This window comes from Sminthopsis crassicaudata, chromosome 6 (assembly GCF_048593235.1).
Source record: "Sminthopsis crassicaudata isolate SCR6 chromosome 6, ASM4859323v1, whole genome shotgun sequence".
NCBI lineage: Eukaryota > Metazoa > Chordata > Mammalia > Dasyuromorphia > Dasyuridae > Sminthopsis > Sminthopsis crassicaudata.
This window is the reverse complement of record NC_133622.1, coordinates 232482804-232498994: the sequence shown is the minus strand read 5'-3', so window position 1 is coordinate 232498994 and position 16191 is coordinate 232482804. Positions and strand designations below refer to the sequence as shown.

Sequence of the window (16191 nt, the reverse complement as noted above, 5' to 3'; positions counted from 1 at the left end):
ATTTCTAAATGTCTCTAAGGTATTATCCTAGATGCTCAATACATTCTTGGGTAAAGGCAAAATGAGCCACAAAGATATAACTGGGGACAAGGGAGAGGAAAGACAGGGAGATCCTGTACTCAAGATGCAACATCATGTGGGTCCAGGGCTTGATACCTCTATAGGTGACATAGAGAAATGCTCGCCACACTTATAGTGTAGATGGTTGAAACGCCAAAAAGGTTTGCTTGAATCAGACAACCAAGCTCTTAAGACTAATTACCTATTGGATGTAATAAAACAATGACTCTATTAGTATAGGTTTGGCTAAATAGCTCTTCTCACTGTTGGTACTTGCAGAATGTTTGGGGTTAAGATTATTGTAGGCAAAGATTGGAGGGCAGGGGAAGAGAGACCAGAGTCACTTGTTGGCAGGAAGAGGAGGAGGAGAGAGGCTGGTTAGTGACTCAGGACTCCAGAACCCAGGATACATCAGTGGCGAGCCATGTGACAGCTCACCTGCCTCCTTCACTTCTCCCCCTAAAGACCAAGGACTTTAATTTATTCTGACTCTGGCTCACACCGAGGCCTCCAGGGAGCTAGCCCCTATGCTACACAACAAGGCACCTCCCACAATGCCAATCTGGGTAGCAGGGACAGAGGTCTTTTCTTGAAAACAAGTAGGGCAGTTTCTTGGAGAAGCTTCTCTTCTCTACTAGAAAAATGATGGTGAGATGTCAACCCAAACGCAGCTTAGGGCAAAAGCCTAATCCAGCACCCCCTGACCCTCCTAGGCCACTTCACTCTGATAGATCCTGCTCCTTACACAGCTGGTCCTGAAAGTCTGCAGTACGCTCCCTTTCTTTCCTTTCAACATATCCCAGAATCCCTTCAACTCAACTATCATCTCCTAACAGAAGTCTTTTCTAATTCTCATAGTATTCTTGACTCTCTCGAATTATCTTCGGTTTATTAATCAGTTTACATCCCCAGTAGACCATAAGATCCTTTAGGACATGAAAAGGGTCTTGTGCTTTTTTTTTTTTTTTTTTTTTCTCCCCGGTATTTCCAATACCCTGCTTATAGCAGGCCTTTAATAAATGTCTGCTGAATTTAATGGGTAAGCAACATTTGGACTTAGAACGAGAATGAATTATACATAACATTCCCAGATCTGAGCACAGGGCACAAGTTTACAAGGGAAGTATTTAATGAATATTTGTTAAATGAATGTTGAATAAAGAATTAAAGAAGTGGTATGAGTGTTAATCAGCCAGCACTGAATGAGACAGATGGATGATATTGGACCCAGCAAAAGGCGGAAGCGGCCCACATACAATGCCATAAGTTCATTTTAGACTGTCCTTCTGCCTACATCTCCAAGGAAGTTTCAGGAAAGTTCCCCTTCTTTTCACTGTAAGACAGAGAAACATCCAAGTCAGCACAAGTCTTTTCCAAATGTCAGATACAGCCAACATTCACTGGAATTTGAACTTCCACGATAACTAAAGATAATCTGAGCACATCAATGACACAACAGGTATTGGCCACTGAGCATCCGAGAAAGTAAGGCAGTTTGGAACCTGAGGGATCCCAGATCTGCTATGTGGTCCAGACCACAGAACCAGGAAGCATCAGTCTGGCTCCATCTTTGGGGTAGGACCTTCAGCACGACTTCATCTCTGAGTCTTCTATCATCTCTCTCCTAAGAGAACAAATACACTGGGAAATGAGCAAAGTATCATCAAAACCATAAAGGTCTATACCAATGAATTTATCATTTTTCCAGTGTCCACCTGCTTAAGATAATTTCACATGTGAAAATACCAGCTGAGCATGGGAGTAAAATTAGCAAGTATAAACTCCACTTCCCAATTCTGCAGCATAATCTACGTTCCTAAAACTGGAAGGGCCCTCCATCATGCTCCCCACTCAAAATTACACAAAACTCCAACATCTTAAAAATCCAAACTGTTGTGGAAAAATAAATGTCTCAAAACTGATTGAAAAAGAACTATTTGGCATACCTTTAGATTCAGAAGACATTGGAGCTAGAAGGGACCTTTGAAACCTAACTAGTTTAATCCCTTTATTTATTTTACACAACAGGAAGTGATATGTAGTGAATTGTTTCAAAACACACAAAAAAATGCCACAAATAAAATTAGAACCCAGGCTTCCTGATGCCAGATTTAGTGCTCCATTCTATTAGTACATTAGTTTGATGGTTTCATCTTATTTAAAAAGGAGAAAAGAGAACATTAAAGCTATTTAACAACCCTTCCCTAATTTAAAATTTAAAAAAATTCTCATAAAAATGTGTTAGCCTGAGCTGCCCATAAAATGCAATTTATGATGCAGACTTCCATCTGGGGTTCACAAGGTGCAACAGGGCTATGGAAAAATATCCTTAGGACTCTGTATATCTTTGTATATACAGAACAATTACTTGTCTAGAAAAGCTCCTTCAGCATAGTCGTAGTTTACACTACATATGAAGCAATCAAACAGAGACTAGCAAACATAACAAATATAAAGCATTAGAGATCCTATTTTATGCTAGTACTGAATGATCTGTATTTACTGCTACCATGGAGTCAAGAAAAAAATAACCCGAAGAAAAAAGGAAGCATTACTGTAGCCATTAAGTGCCAGAATATGGAAATAAAGGAGGCCATGGTGATAGCATGGACAGAGTGTGGGGAAAGGGAATAAGAAGATGAGGGGTTATGGGACTGGCTCTGTCAACTAATGAGAACAAAGCAAGGTAAACAAGTAGCCTAGATCTCATTTCCTACTAAGCAAAACAAAAGAGCTGAACAAGACTGATCCCATCTCTCCTTAACATTCTATATTGTATGATCATATGGAAGTACGATTAAAATGATATACATGTATGACCTATATCAGACTGCTTGCTAACTTGGGGAGAAGGGGAGATAAGGGAGGGAGAAAGAAACTATTTAGAACTTAAAATCTTATGAAAATGAATGTTGAAAACCATGTTTACATGTTAATTGGGAAAACAATGTTGTATGTAATATATTTACATAGTATATAAGTAGTATATAAATGCTATCTACTATATCTATTGTAAGAAATTCTAGACTGGAAAGGATCTTAATCTAGTCCAACCCCTGTTTTTATCAAGTGAAGTGGTCTCACAAATATAGCTAGGATTTGAATTTGAAATCATCTGGCCACCAATCCAAAGCTCCTTCTGCCATACTATGATGACAATCTAATTTCATGTATTTGTTTAGGCTTGTTAAACACCAATTTTCTAGAAAATATTATTCACTTGATAAACTAAATATTTATACAACATAAAAACTGGCACCAACAGTGCCTAGACATCTGGTTTTGGGTTATGTGTCTATGTTTATTGTTTGTTTTTTCCTTAAATGGGCTAAAAGAAATTAATTATGGAATATTCCCAACACAGCAAGTCAAATGGAATACTTTCCCAACAATATTTATCACTTCTGAAAATTTTAATAGCTGAAAAAAAATTTTTTTATCATTCATAAAAATCTGTCAATTTTAAGAAAAAGCATTCACAAAAAGATTACAAACAACCAACATTCTTTCCCAAAATGCATTTCTCCATTCAAGGAAAAGTAGGAGCTCTCATCATCTGATTGCCCATTCATACTGAATTCTGGAGCTACTTAGTGCACAGGGTGTATGGACTTTCTCTCAACAACAGCCAGGGAATGGCAAAAGAATGTATATTTCTTTTCTCTCCATTTGCTACAAGCAGCTGCACTGGATGTTAAAAAAAAAAAAAAAAAAAAACCACCCTAGGGAGACGTTGCTATGTGAAACAAGGACGTAAGTGACATTCACCCCCTACTGCAAGCACTGTCTGGTAATTGTTGAGGAAAATGAAGTTAATAGCTTTTGTGTATTGTGTAGGATGGACAGGGAAGAGAAAGGCGAGAGAAGAAAGGAATTATCTATACTCAACAACTCATTTTTATAAAATATTACATGCATGTGTGCAGTTTATGTGCTTTTATATGTGCACAAACACACACACACACACCTTTAAATTAAAAAAAAAAAAAAAAGATGGGTTTTGGAAGAAGAAATATAGTCTGCAGCTGCCATTTTTCCCTTTTAGCATTGCATTAAGCAGCCTGAGGACTCTCCACCATGATTAAGATGGGCTTTAAAATGCATGCACCCCCTCATCACCAGCTACTTATCACATGGTGTCACAGCAAATGGGAGCAACTTCCCAAGCAATTTTGTATATGAAACATCAGGTCAAAAGTATAGCATATGAAGAAGAATTCAAATCTGATAACCTTTAAAAAAGTGATTTCTATACATTTTCTCTTCAAGTAATAAAGCTTTTTAAAAAAATAATCAGATATAAGAATTAACCCGCATTTCTTGTTCAATTGGCCTAGTCAATACATGTTTTTCATTCACGATAAATGTGGTTGTGGGAAAAGACAATCCCTTCATTTGGACAGTCAAGGTTCTACAAGCACACCTGTGAGCTCCTACTAGGAAGCTGTAATTTTTTTAGTCAAAAAATGTCTATTTACTCAAATATCAGGAAAGGCAAGTATGCAAATATCAAAATCCTTAAAAGAAAAAGCAAGAGTTCAGCATGGATACAGCAGATCCTACAGTCCCAAATGGCTAAGATAACAATTGTATTAGTCTAGGACAAACTTGACAATGAAAAATACAATTTCTTGAAAGTTGTACTATGGTTTTGTAAGATATTAAAACTGTCTAAAAACACATTTCTATTATGTTTTATGAAATTATTAAGAAAAGAAAGACTATTTAACTTCTGAAACTATACTTTGTTTTTAACAAGGGATTGTTTTCCACTTAGGTCTCTGAATCCCCAAGGTTCACCTTGTGTACCTTGCAGAGAACAAGCATTTGACATTCCCTGGCACTGTAGGCAGCAGAAAGACCACCAAGTGGAAGGCAAAACCCTGGGCTTCCATCACCACCTCGTTGTGTGATTATAATCAAATCACTTCCCTTCCCTGGGTCTTAGTTCAGTTATCTATAAAAGGAGGGAGCAGGATTATGGTCTGTTTAAGAGGTAGATTATATAATATATAGCTCAAAATGTTTGTCCTTCATTCTCAAAGAGGACCATGACATCAGGGGGGTGATTCCATAGTACGTAAAGTGAGTTGGATTTAAATGAGAGAGGACAGTCATCTGGGCCCAGTGGGAAAATACAGATGGGAATGACTGGAGATGGCCCCAGATACAGTGGGAGAACCTGACCTGAAAGTCTTTAACAGGTCTTAGTCTGGCAGAGACAATCAGGATGATTAAGGTAAAAAATGAGGCAGAGAATGGGACTTTTAACTATGCCCCCCCCCAAAAAAAAATAAATCTGGGAGGGGAAGACCCTCAGGGTTTCTGTCCAAAACAGAAATGATTGCTATTAATATTCGCTCTCAAGTGAGTGCAATGGATAATGTAAAAAATTACCTATGCATATGTTCTGTCAATAAAAAGTTATAATAATAAAAAGAAAAACATTCGCTCTGAGTCATTCAGGTCCCAAACAATGCCAAGCAGGGCTTGGCCTAGACCTACTGTCCAATCAATGAGAACCAGAGGGATTCCTGATTTGTCTGTGGGGGTAGGAGATGGACAGTGACATATATGCTCCTTACAGAAAATGTTAAACATGCAATCAAGGTGAATGGACTAGACATAGAGTCATGATGAGTCTTAGGACTTTTATTAGCTACATGGACTTGAGCAGCCCAAATAATCTCTGCAGGCTTCCACTTCCTCATCTGGAAAATGAAGGTGTTGGGCTAGATTTTCTCTCTATTCCAGGACTAAGACTATTTAACCTTAAAAGTCAATGCACGCGCCATTAGTTTGGTGCTCGTATTACTTGGTTTGTTTGAATTTTTTTTTTTTAAAGCAAGGTACTGCTTTCTTGCTGGGGCTGGAAGTGCAGGAACTACTCATAAAGTGCATTTCGGACCAAAGGGAGCTCTGACAGCTTGGTTTCCAACGTAGGATCGTCGCTAGATGGAGCAGCCTACTATTACTGCGTGGTCACCTCACTGACGCCAAACTCCTACACCCCAGGTCCAAGAGTGCCGCCTCCGCCTCCGCAGGAGCCATGCACTTGCATAACTCAACTGCCATGTGACAGGCTTCACATAAATGCTTATTCCCCTTCTTCTTCCATACACATCATTTTAATGGGACTTTCAAGAGCTTTAAAACCCTCAAGATTTTTTTTTAAATCACATATAGCTACGATCAAAGTGAAACTGTAGATATCAATTAGTTAGCAATTGTTGGATCTCTGTTACCCAATAGTATGTACAGCTCTATGGCAGAAGCTGTGAGAAGTAGAATAAAGAATAAAATGTTGAGTGGGCAAGGCTAACAAACAGAACTAATTAGAAAATAATACAAAACAATATATAATTAAATGCTAAACTGTGTGGTTCAGACTCTTCAACCAGCTGGAATAATGAATTCAACTCAGCAAATATTTACCAGACTCCTACTTTGTGCAAGGCATTCTGGGGGAAAAGATAAAGACAAAAAAAAAAAAAAAAAAAAAAGACAAACCCTTCCTTCATAGAAGGGATAGGATTTGAACTGGGCCTGAAAACAGGAATAAGATTTTGAAAAGCAGAGAGAGGGTAGGATCGACAACAACGCCCAAAGTGTAGTAAACAGTAAAGCTGGGAGGAAAGATAGCCTAGACAGTATACAAAAGTAAGTTTGGACCAAACGTTTTTAAGGCCAAGAGGGCCTTAAAAGCAAGAGTTCAGCAATGGATTCAGCAGATCCTTCAGGTCTGGTGAGCAGGACCAGTAGCAATGTTCAAGGATGAGGTGGTTTAAAAGAAAAAAGAGAGATGCTTCACTTGAGAATTTTGCTAGCTGCCTGGTAGGCCAAGGCAACAAAAAAAACTCCAGCAGAGATTTCTCTAACAAAAAGAGACAGAACTATATGTACTGGAAGGCAGAGAGGGAACCAGTGTAAAAGGAATTAAATACATGGAACATGGAGGGTTTGAATTGAAATAAAAGAAGGACGGGAAGAAAGGAGACGCTTTCTCTAGAAAGACAAGACCAACAAGGAATTTTCACATGAAATCAATTAGTACTTATTAAATGCTAAAAATGTGTGCCAAACACCAAGCTAAGAACTAGAATAAATAAGGAAGTTGCTCTAAGACAAGGAAGGACCAGTCTGGCCTGAGAGAAGAATCCGAGGCTTGGAGCTTCCCTTAATACAAGGTGAAAGGGACAGTTATTGAAGTCCCTCGCTTAAAAGCCCAAGAAGGATGCCATGAAGACTATGAAGATTTTTGTAGAGTTTTTTCATCTCTGTATATGAGATGACTAGAGTTCCCTAAAACAGAATTATGTTAAAGTAACTCCAGAGTAATTCAAGTTTAATTCTAAACTTTCCTAATAGCTTTTCCTAATACTAGTCATCCCAATAACAGACTTAGAAATTATCATCAAAAACATCACATTTCAACCTAGAAAACTTGAGCAAGGGAAAGAATTTAACTTCTTAAAAAAAAAAAAAAAAAAAAAAAAAAGAATTTTTTTCCCCAAATGCAATCAATTCCAACCAGGAAACAAAGATTTACTACCTAAAGATTTTGTTTTAGTTGGCATTTAGAAACATTTAAATTTACCCCTTTTTATATTTACCCCTTTAAACAATAATTCAAGAGAAAAAAACTTAACTGAGGAGGGGTTTGATATGCATAACTAAAACTCATCATTAATATGAATTATGTATTTAAATTTAAGAGGGGAGAGGAAGGAACTCCTTGCCCTGTTACAAAATGATTTGGCTCTTCCCCAGTTGATAAATGGTCAAAGATTATGAATGGACAATTCTCAGACGAAGAAAATAACACCATTTCTAGTCATATGAAAAAATGCTCTAAATCACTGCTGATTAGAGAAGTGCAAATTAAGACAACTCTGAGGTACCACTCCATACCTCTCAGACTCCTAAGATGAAAGGAAAAGATAATGATGGAAATGGAAAAACGGGGACACTAATGTATTGTTGGAAGAGCTAGGAACTGATCCAACTATTCTGGAGAGCAATTGGGAACTATACCCAAAAGGCTATCAAACTTTTCATACCCTTTGATCCAGCAGTCTCACTTATGGGTCTTTATTTCAGAGATCATAAAAAGAAGGAAAAGGACCCACTTGTACAAAAAATTTTGTAGCAGCCCCTTTTTGTAATGGCAAGGAATTGGAAATTAAGTGAATGCCCATTAGTTGGGGAATGGCTAAATAAGTTATGTTACATGAATGTAATGGAATATTATTGTTCTATAAGAAATGATGAACAGGCTGATTTCAGAAAGGCCTGGAAAATCTTACAAGAACTGATGCTAAGTGAAGTAAACAGAATCAAGAGCAATAACAAAATCATGTGATCAACTGTGATGGACCTAAATTAGCTCTTTTAACAATGAGGTGATTCAAGGCAATTCTATTAGACTTGTGATGGAAAGAGCCATCTGCATCCACGGAGACAGAGAACTATAGAAAATTAATGTGGATCATACCATAGTATTTTCTTTTTTTGTTGTTGTTTGTTTGCTTTCTTTCCTTTTTTGTGTTTTTTCCCTTTTGATTTGATTTTTCTTGTGCAGCATAAAAAATATGGAAATATGTTTAGATTGCACATATTTAACCTATATTGAATTGTTTGCTAAATGGGGGAGGGGAGAGAAGAGAAAAATTTGGAATACAAGGTTTTGTAAAGATAAATGCTGAAAACTCTCTGCACGTATTTGGAAAAATAAAACGCCATTTGAAAAGATGCTCCAAATCAATATTGATCAGAGAAATGCAAATTAAAACAACTCTGAGATACCACTACACACCTGTCAGATTGGCTAAGATAACTGGAAAAGATAATGACAAATGTTGGAGGGGATATGGAAAAATCAGGACACTAATACATTGTTGGTGGAGTTGTGAACAGATCCAATCATTCTAGAGAGCAATTTGGAACTATGCTCAAAACGTTATCAAACTCTGCATACTATTTGGTGCTTATACTGGGCTTATATCCCAAAGAGATATTAAAGAAGGGAAAGGGATCTGTATGTGCAAGAATGTTTGTGGCAGCCCTTTTTGTAGTAGCTAGAAACTGGAAACAGAGTGGATGCCCATCAATTGGAGAATGGCTGAATAAATTGTGGTATATAAATGTTATGGAATATTACTGTTCTGTAAGAAACAACCAGCAGGATGATTTCAGAGAGGCCTGGAGAGTTTTACATGAACTGATGCTGAGGGAAGTGAGCAGAATCAGGAGACCATTATACAAGGCAACAACAAGACTATATGATCAATTCTGATGGACATGGTTCTCTTCAACAATGAGAGGATTCAAACCAGTTCCACTTGTTCAGTGATGAAGAGAGCCATCTACACCCAGAGAGAGGACCATGGGAGCTAAGCGTGGACCACAACATAGCATTCTCACTTTCTATTATTGTTCGTGCATTTTGTTTTCTTTCTTGGGTTTTTTTTTTCCTTCTTGATCCAATTTTTCTTGTGCAGATACATATATTAGATTTAACATATATTTTAACATATATTTAATATGTATTGGACTACCTGTCATCTAAGGGAGGGGGTGAGGGAAAGGAAGGGAAAATTTGGAACAGATGTTGCAAGGGTCAATGTTAAAAAATCACCCATGCATATGTTTTGCAAATAAAAAGCTTTAATAAAATTAATTTTTAAAAAAATCTTTAAAAAAAAGTGAGAAGGGACATGACAAATTCAGTGGCCCCTTTGGGCTCATTCAGTTTACGCAAAGGCATGGACAAGAGTCACATAGGAAAGATAGAGATCTGTAGCATTAGAAGAAACATGCAAATCAATGAGTTCTTATATCCATTGAATTCTTTGAGGGGTAAATAGATCAATACTTTAATTTAAAACCAATTTCTTTCAAATTAATTTCGAGTTTTCTTAACACTTTTGTCAATATAGAGAACTCTTGCCTATTATTTTATGTATTTAGCAGATTATGAATTAAAGGTATTCAATTAAGAAATGAACTTTTGATACTTCATAATATATACTTTTTGATAATGTTTTTTAATTGGGTACTAAATATTCATTCCTTTTCTCCTATTCTATAAAGTCTCAGGTCATAAATAATAAATGGAAGAAAACCAGGAAAAATGCTATTAAAATTAAAAAAAAAAAAAAAAAGATTTGGCTTTCTAAGAGTTGGGGAACCTCTTTCTCTATGTTCATTAGTCTTATATTAAATACAAATTAAAGTACAAATACAAATACAATTAAATACAAATTTATCCAGTTAAATTCTTAACAGTTCCCACCCACTGGAAAACAGCTTTCTTCCCTTTCCTGCTGCTTTTCCTCAAACTTCCTGTAGCTTCCTTCCCTCAACCCCCCCCCAAAAAAGAGTCCACTGACCTTGACCTCCTTCTTTCTTGTCTCCCATCATTCCTAAGCCTTCTGACATGCTTTCCTCCTTTACTACTTCCTCCCCACCAAAGCTAACCCCTTTGATGAAAATAAAAGATCCCATTCTCTTTCAACAGACTGCCTGCCTGTTATCCCTTCAATCTCTCTCCTGTCTACTGATTCATGCCCTATTGTCTACAAATTTGCCCATATTTTTTCCCATCTGCAAATATCCTCATTTGTGCCTTCATCTCAGCTAACGTCCTACATCTTTTCAGCCATTTGTAGCTAAACTCTTTTCACTTTATTCTTAACCACCCATAATCCAGCTTCTCATTTACACATATATTAAACATATGTTATATCAGAGAAAGAATATTAACAAAATTCATTAAGGACCCATAATGTATAAGGTAATTCATTATGAATCAAAGGCATCGTGTGGATTGGATTAGATGAGATGATCTTTAAACAAAAACAAAAAGAAAGAAACCAATTTTCCAAAAAGGTAACTTTGAACTTGGGACTACTTTCTCAAAGTCAGAAGAAAAAGCAAACACCTTTTAAGCAAGAATATTAATATCAAAATTTTAAAAGTATTTCATAAAATTTCCAAATTATTCATTTATTTAAAGCTATGCCTAAACAATTATTTGTTTGTTTCAACAAACATAACAATTTAAGAGTGAGAGGAGAAAAACTGATCATCGATTTAAATGGGAATTTCATTCCACATTGGTCCCTATTCTCCTTCTTTCAAAGAGAATTTTATTAAAAACAAACAAACAAATCACTGAACCATCAATAATCCAATAGGAGAGACCACTTACTGCTTTGAAGGAACTCTCCATCCACAGCAAGCATTTTAATTAAGAGGTACAATCTAGCATCTGGCTACGATGCAGTACACTCCCACGTGCGTAATGCCAGCTGTGGAATGGCAACACTAATGCAGCTGCTTTAATCGGAGATGCAGACCTAAATACATTAATTTGGCTGATCCACATAATTGGTAGACATGCTAACATTTCTGCTGAAATACCCATCCATAATACAGATGTTATTCTCTATCACAGTAAAAACTATGAGCAGTATAAATAATAACAGAAGTTGAAATTAACTGCAATTGATAGAAACATTTTGATTTTATAATGGAATGTTTCCAAAGTTTGGGAATATTCATATGAGATTACCATATGAAATTTCAAAGCTATTACTATTTGCAGAGGATAATGAAGCCCCTTGTTCAGTTAGCCCAAGAATACATCTTACACTTTTCTCCAGCTAAACCTTCCTCACATATCAATCTAGTTTCAAGCCCCTCCTTTGTTTAGAATTCTTTAATTACCTATCAAATAAAGTGTATTAGATTAAACAAAAATATTTAAAAACACTTTAGCACAGCCCATAATCTAGTGGGCACATACATTTCATAGAGACTGTATTGTAGAGAATTGGAAGGATCTTCCCTCATCATGGACTTCATATCTGGGACACATATTACTTCTATAATGGTCATAAATAATTTTTATATTGCAGTTTTTAAGGGTTTGCAATAATTAATAAACTCCACAAAGAGACCCTAATACATCTAATTTAAAAACTACAATGCTACCTATGTAGAAAAGGTGCTTTAAAATGTAATAGGTAATTCACAAGTATTTGCTACTGAAGTAATCATATGCCCAAAGATAGCATACAAAATCCAAAGGGCAGGATTTTAAAGCAGAGGATGCTGAGGCTCTTGTTAAGGGGATGCTATTGAGGTACAAGGAAAATTATAACCTCAGGTCCTTTTCTGTTCAAAGGACCTACTGCTCTATAACTCTTCCCTTCTTTATGATGTGATGGAGAGATACAAATGAGTCAGCAAGGATCTGTAGTATCTTCTGGGTATCAGGAACACAAAGATAAAAATTAAGCTCTCCTTGTCCTCAAGGAGCTTATATTTTCTTGGGGAAAACATCATACAGACAAATAACTGTAAATTCAAAATACAGAGTAAATTCAAGATAATCTGGGTAAAGGAAGCACAACTGCTGGGGGAAAATCAGGAACAGCCTCATGCAAAAGATAGCATTTGAGATAAACCTTGAAGGAAACAGAGGTTACAAGAGGCAAAAGTTGCAGGATGAGAAATCTGGAATTAGAAGGGACCTCAGAGTCGATGGAGCCCAATCTTATAATTGTTTTGCAGATGTAGGAAATAAGATGCAGAGAAATTAGGTGACCTGCCCAGGGTTAAAGAATTACTAAGTGCCATGGGGCAGAATTTGAACCCAGATCCTCCAGATTTTGATTTGAATGCCTTAGCCACATACTATTTCCTGATAGCAGTGGGAGCTCTTAAGAGCAGGAGACTTCTTTATCTATTTGCATACCCCAAACTTCACACAGTGGTTGGCACAGAGTAAGTGTTAAGTAATTACTTTTCATTTACTCACATAGCCAATTTGGATCAAGAACACATCCAAGTCGTACAAGATTCTTTGAAAGATGGAACAAGATCAATTGCTTTGATCAACAGCCTCTGATTAAGATTAAGTAAAGCATAAACCACAGAGTAATGCTTGCCAAAAGGGTTTGCTATTGTCACAAAGGATGGCTAGTACAGAGTGCACATCAAAGGTTCCCTCCCCATAAATGGGGCAATGAAATGACACACTGGGTAGAAAACAATGACTAGAGTTAGGAAGACTTCATGTTCTTGAGTTCAAATCTGACCTCAGACACTTACCAGCTGTGTGATTTTGGGCAGGTCACTTAAACTGTCTCAGGTTCCTCATCTATAAAATGAGTTGGAGAAGGAAAAAGCAAACCACTTCAGTATCTTTACCAAGAAAACTCCAAATGAGTTCATGAAGATCAGACATGATCACAGCCACCACAAAATAGATAGTGAGGTCCTCCAGGACTTCTGGTCATGGATGACAGGAGATTTCCTCCAGCCCCAGAACACTGCAAGGCCTCCTACAGGACAATCATAATCATATCGCCTAACTAAACACATTGGAAAAAATGAGGCAGATGGAAAATGGCTATCATCCAGACTATTTCCTTCTTATTGAATGAAGGACTCAGAGAACTGGTCCATCTTGGACAGACACCGCAGATGAACAGTCACACTAAGTCCCAGATATGGTTTAATAGTATTTAGGACATTACAGTGTTCTTGATGATCCCAAGCCCCACCTTGAGACAAAGCCTCATCGATATTTATCTCTGAAAAAAGTAAATTTTAGGATCACTCAAAGAGCAATAGAGAAGCCACATGGTAGCATTCAATGAACTTCAAAATATTGACCAATAAAGATCTAGGCAGGAGAAGCAGTGTCAATTATGGTATCAAATAGCAAATGTCTAATCAAATAGAAAAATGAAAATGCATTCAGAGAGAGAACCACAAAGACTAAATACTATTTTCACCTTTTTTTTTTTTTTTTGGATTTGCTTTTTCTTTCTCATGGTTCTTTCCTTTTGTTCTGGTTTTTCTTTCATAACATAATTAATATGAACCAAATGTAGATATATTAACCTATATCAGATATCTGTTTTGAGGGGAATGAGGTGATAAGGAAGGAAAAAGAAAAATTTGGAACTCAAAATCTCACAAAAATGAAAACTACCTTTACCTTTAATGGGAAAAATAAAATTCTATTGAAGTTTTTTTTTTTTTTTTTTTTTTTTTTTAGTAGTATCAAAAACATATATGATCAAGAAAGGTGGACTGGCCATGTGTTAATAAAAGAACATTTATTAAGAATAAAAGTGAGGGTAAATCTGCACTCAATGTCTAAAGGTCTAGGAGGACCTCAAACACCCACTTAGGTGGGTAGGCCCACTGGGAAGAATTTGAGAAAACATGGATAAGAAATATATAAGAAGGAAGAAATGTGACCTGTCCTAGTAGAGGAAATATCCAAATTAACAGGATCACAAAGACATCCAAAATCTAAGCAGAGATGATTGTCATTACCTGGTAATCCTGACAAAATACTACTCTTCCTTGAATAACCAAGATGAAGAAGAAAAAAAAGACCTTTTTGAGAGGTGTAGGAGAGGGTGCTAAGGAGAGGAAGAAGAGCTTGAACTCTCCCTAAACAATCTCAAATGACTTGATATTTGGACAATCTATTTTCATTCAGCCTGTATAATTCTATAACCTTAAACCTTTGCCTTGTAAATAAAGGAAAGAATAAAATTTTTCATTTTAAGAAATTCCAAAGAGAACAGCTTTTATTTATGTTACCCACATATAAATGAAGGGCAGACATTGACATGATGTTTTACTTTCCATCCTCCCCACACTACTAAACTTCTTTCTAATGACAATTTTATTGTATTGGTCAAAATAAAAACCACAATTTTATGTAAGAGGATAAAAAAAGTTACTGAGACTAAAAAGTATAAAAACCCAAACTGATCAATCTTTAGGATAATAGATAGAAGCTTAAAAAACTGACAATGGACCCAGTGCAACAATGAAAACACACACACACACACACACACACACACACACACACACACACACGTTTCTCTGTATGGCTGGGAGCAATTTTTTTTCTCCCTACTGTCCTAAAGGGTACATAATAAAGATAGGCTGGTGACAAATTGATGTGACAGGCAAGACTTTTTCTACCCATGACAAGGACAAAACAGTTGGTTTTTTCCTAAAAACAGCCTCCTGAAAATGTACTTACAATGACCTCTGTATATATAAGAGAAAACTTCATCTCCTCCCCCTCCCCTTCATTGTTAGTGGAAATTGTCTCTTCCCTGTCACTGTAGGGAACTACTGTAAGGAAACCAGAATGATGGGATTCTGCAAAGCCATTCTGCTAAAAGGAGAAGTCTGGTAGGGGTAGGAAAAGTAACTCACCTGAGACATTAATATCTACAGCAAAGTGGAGGAGAAGCACAAATTCAGGTGTGGATATACTTTTCTAATAAACTCTATATACTAGCATCATTAAATGTTTTAAGCTACAAGATATACAGGCCTACATTTAATCAGCCATCCTCATTTAAAGATGCAAGGTGAAGTGGCTCGCCCCAGGTCTCACAGGTGACCAACAATAGCAGTACTTGGGATGGAGATCTGCAAGACTATCTTGTCCATATCACAACTGCCTCTCACTGTTGGGGAGGAGGCAAAGAGAAATGGTAGAAATTACAAAGGTTTTCAGGACAGGCATAGGAAAGGTGTTTGCTACTGTTTAAGAGATGGTTCACTATAATCAAAAAAAAAACTATTCTGTACACTAATAACTTTATTACAACAGAAATATTTTGAATCTTTTGGGTTCAAAGGTGGCTAAATCTTGGCTGTCAATTTCCCAATATATATATTAAAGCTTTTACTTCTGAAGTACACTGATTTTCATATAGAGCCCTCATGAGGAACAAATTCTCAGGGTGCCAATGAAGGGATATTTGTTAAGATTGATAACAAGTATAGAAAAAAGAGGAAGAAAAGTTGTGTGGAAATTAGCCTTGAGAGAATGAGTTAATGCCAAGTGTGCTGTCTTCCCCAAATCCCAAGTTCTGCCCTGTCTGGTAACCCACAATGAAAGCCCAGGGATAATTTCCAGAGGTACACCACCCGAGACCAGAGTGCTCAAAAGCACAACTACAGAAAAGGTCAAGTTCTCTGACTACCCCTCAGGTCTCCTCTGGAATGTTTCCAACTGAGAAATTGATTTAAACAGATCAAAAACACGGCTCTTGTCTCTGCACTTAGAACGTGTTG

At 36.7% G+C, this 16191-nt stretch overlaps 1 protein-coding gene across 1 annotated transcript in view; it reads right to left on the bottom strand.

Moving 5' to 3' along the window:
- The window catches only part of HSD17B12 (hydroxysteroid 17-beta dehydrogenase 12), a 123123-nt gene that overhangs the window by 56449 nt on the left and 50483 nt on the right, over positions 1 to 16191 (bottom strand). The window lies entirely within an intron of this gene.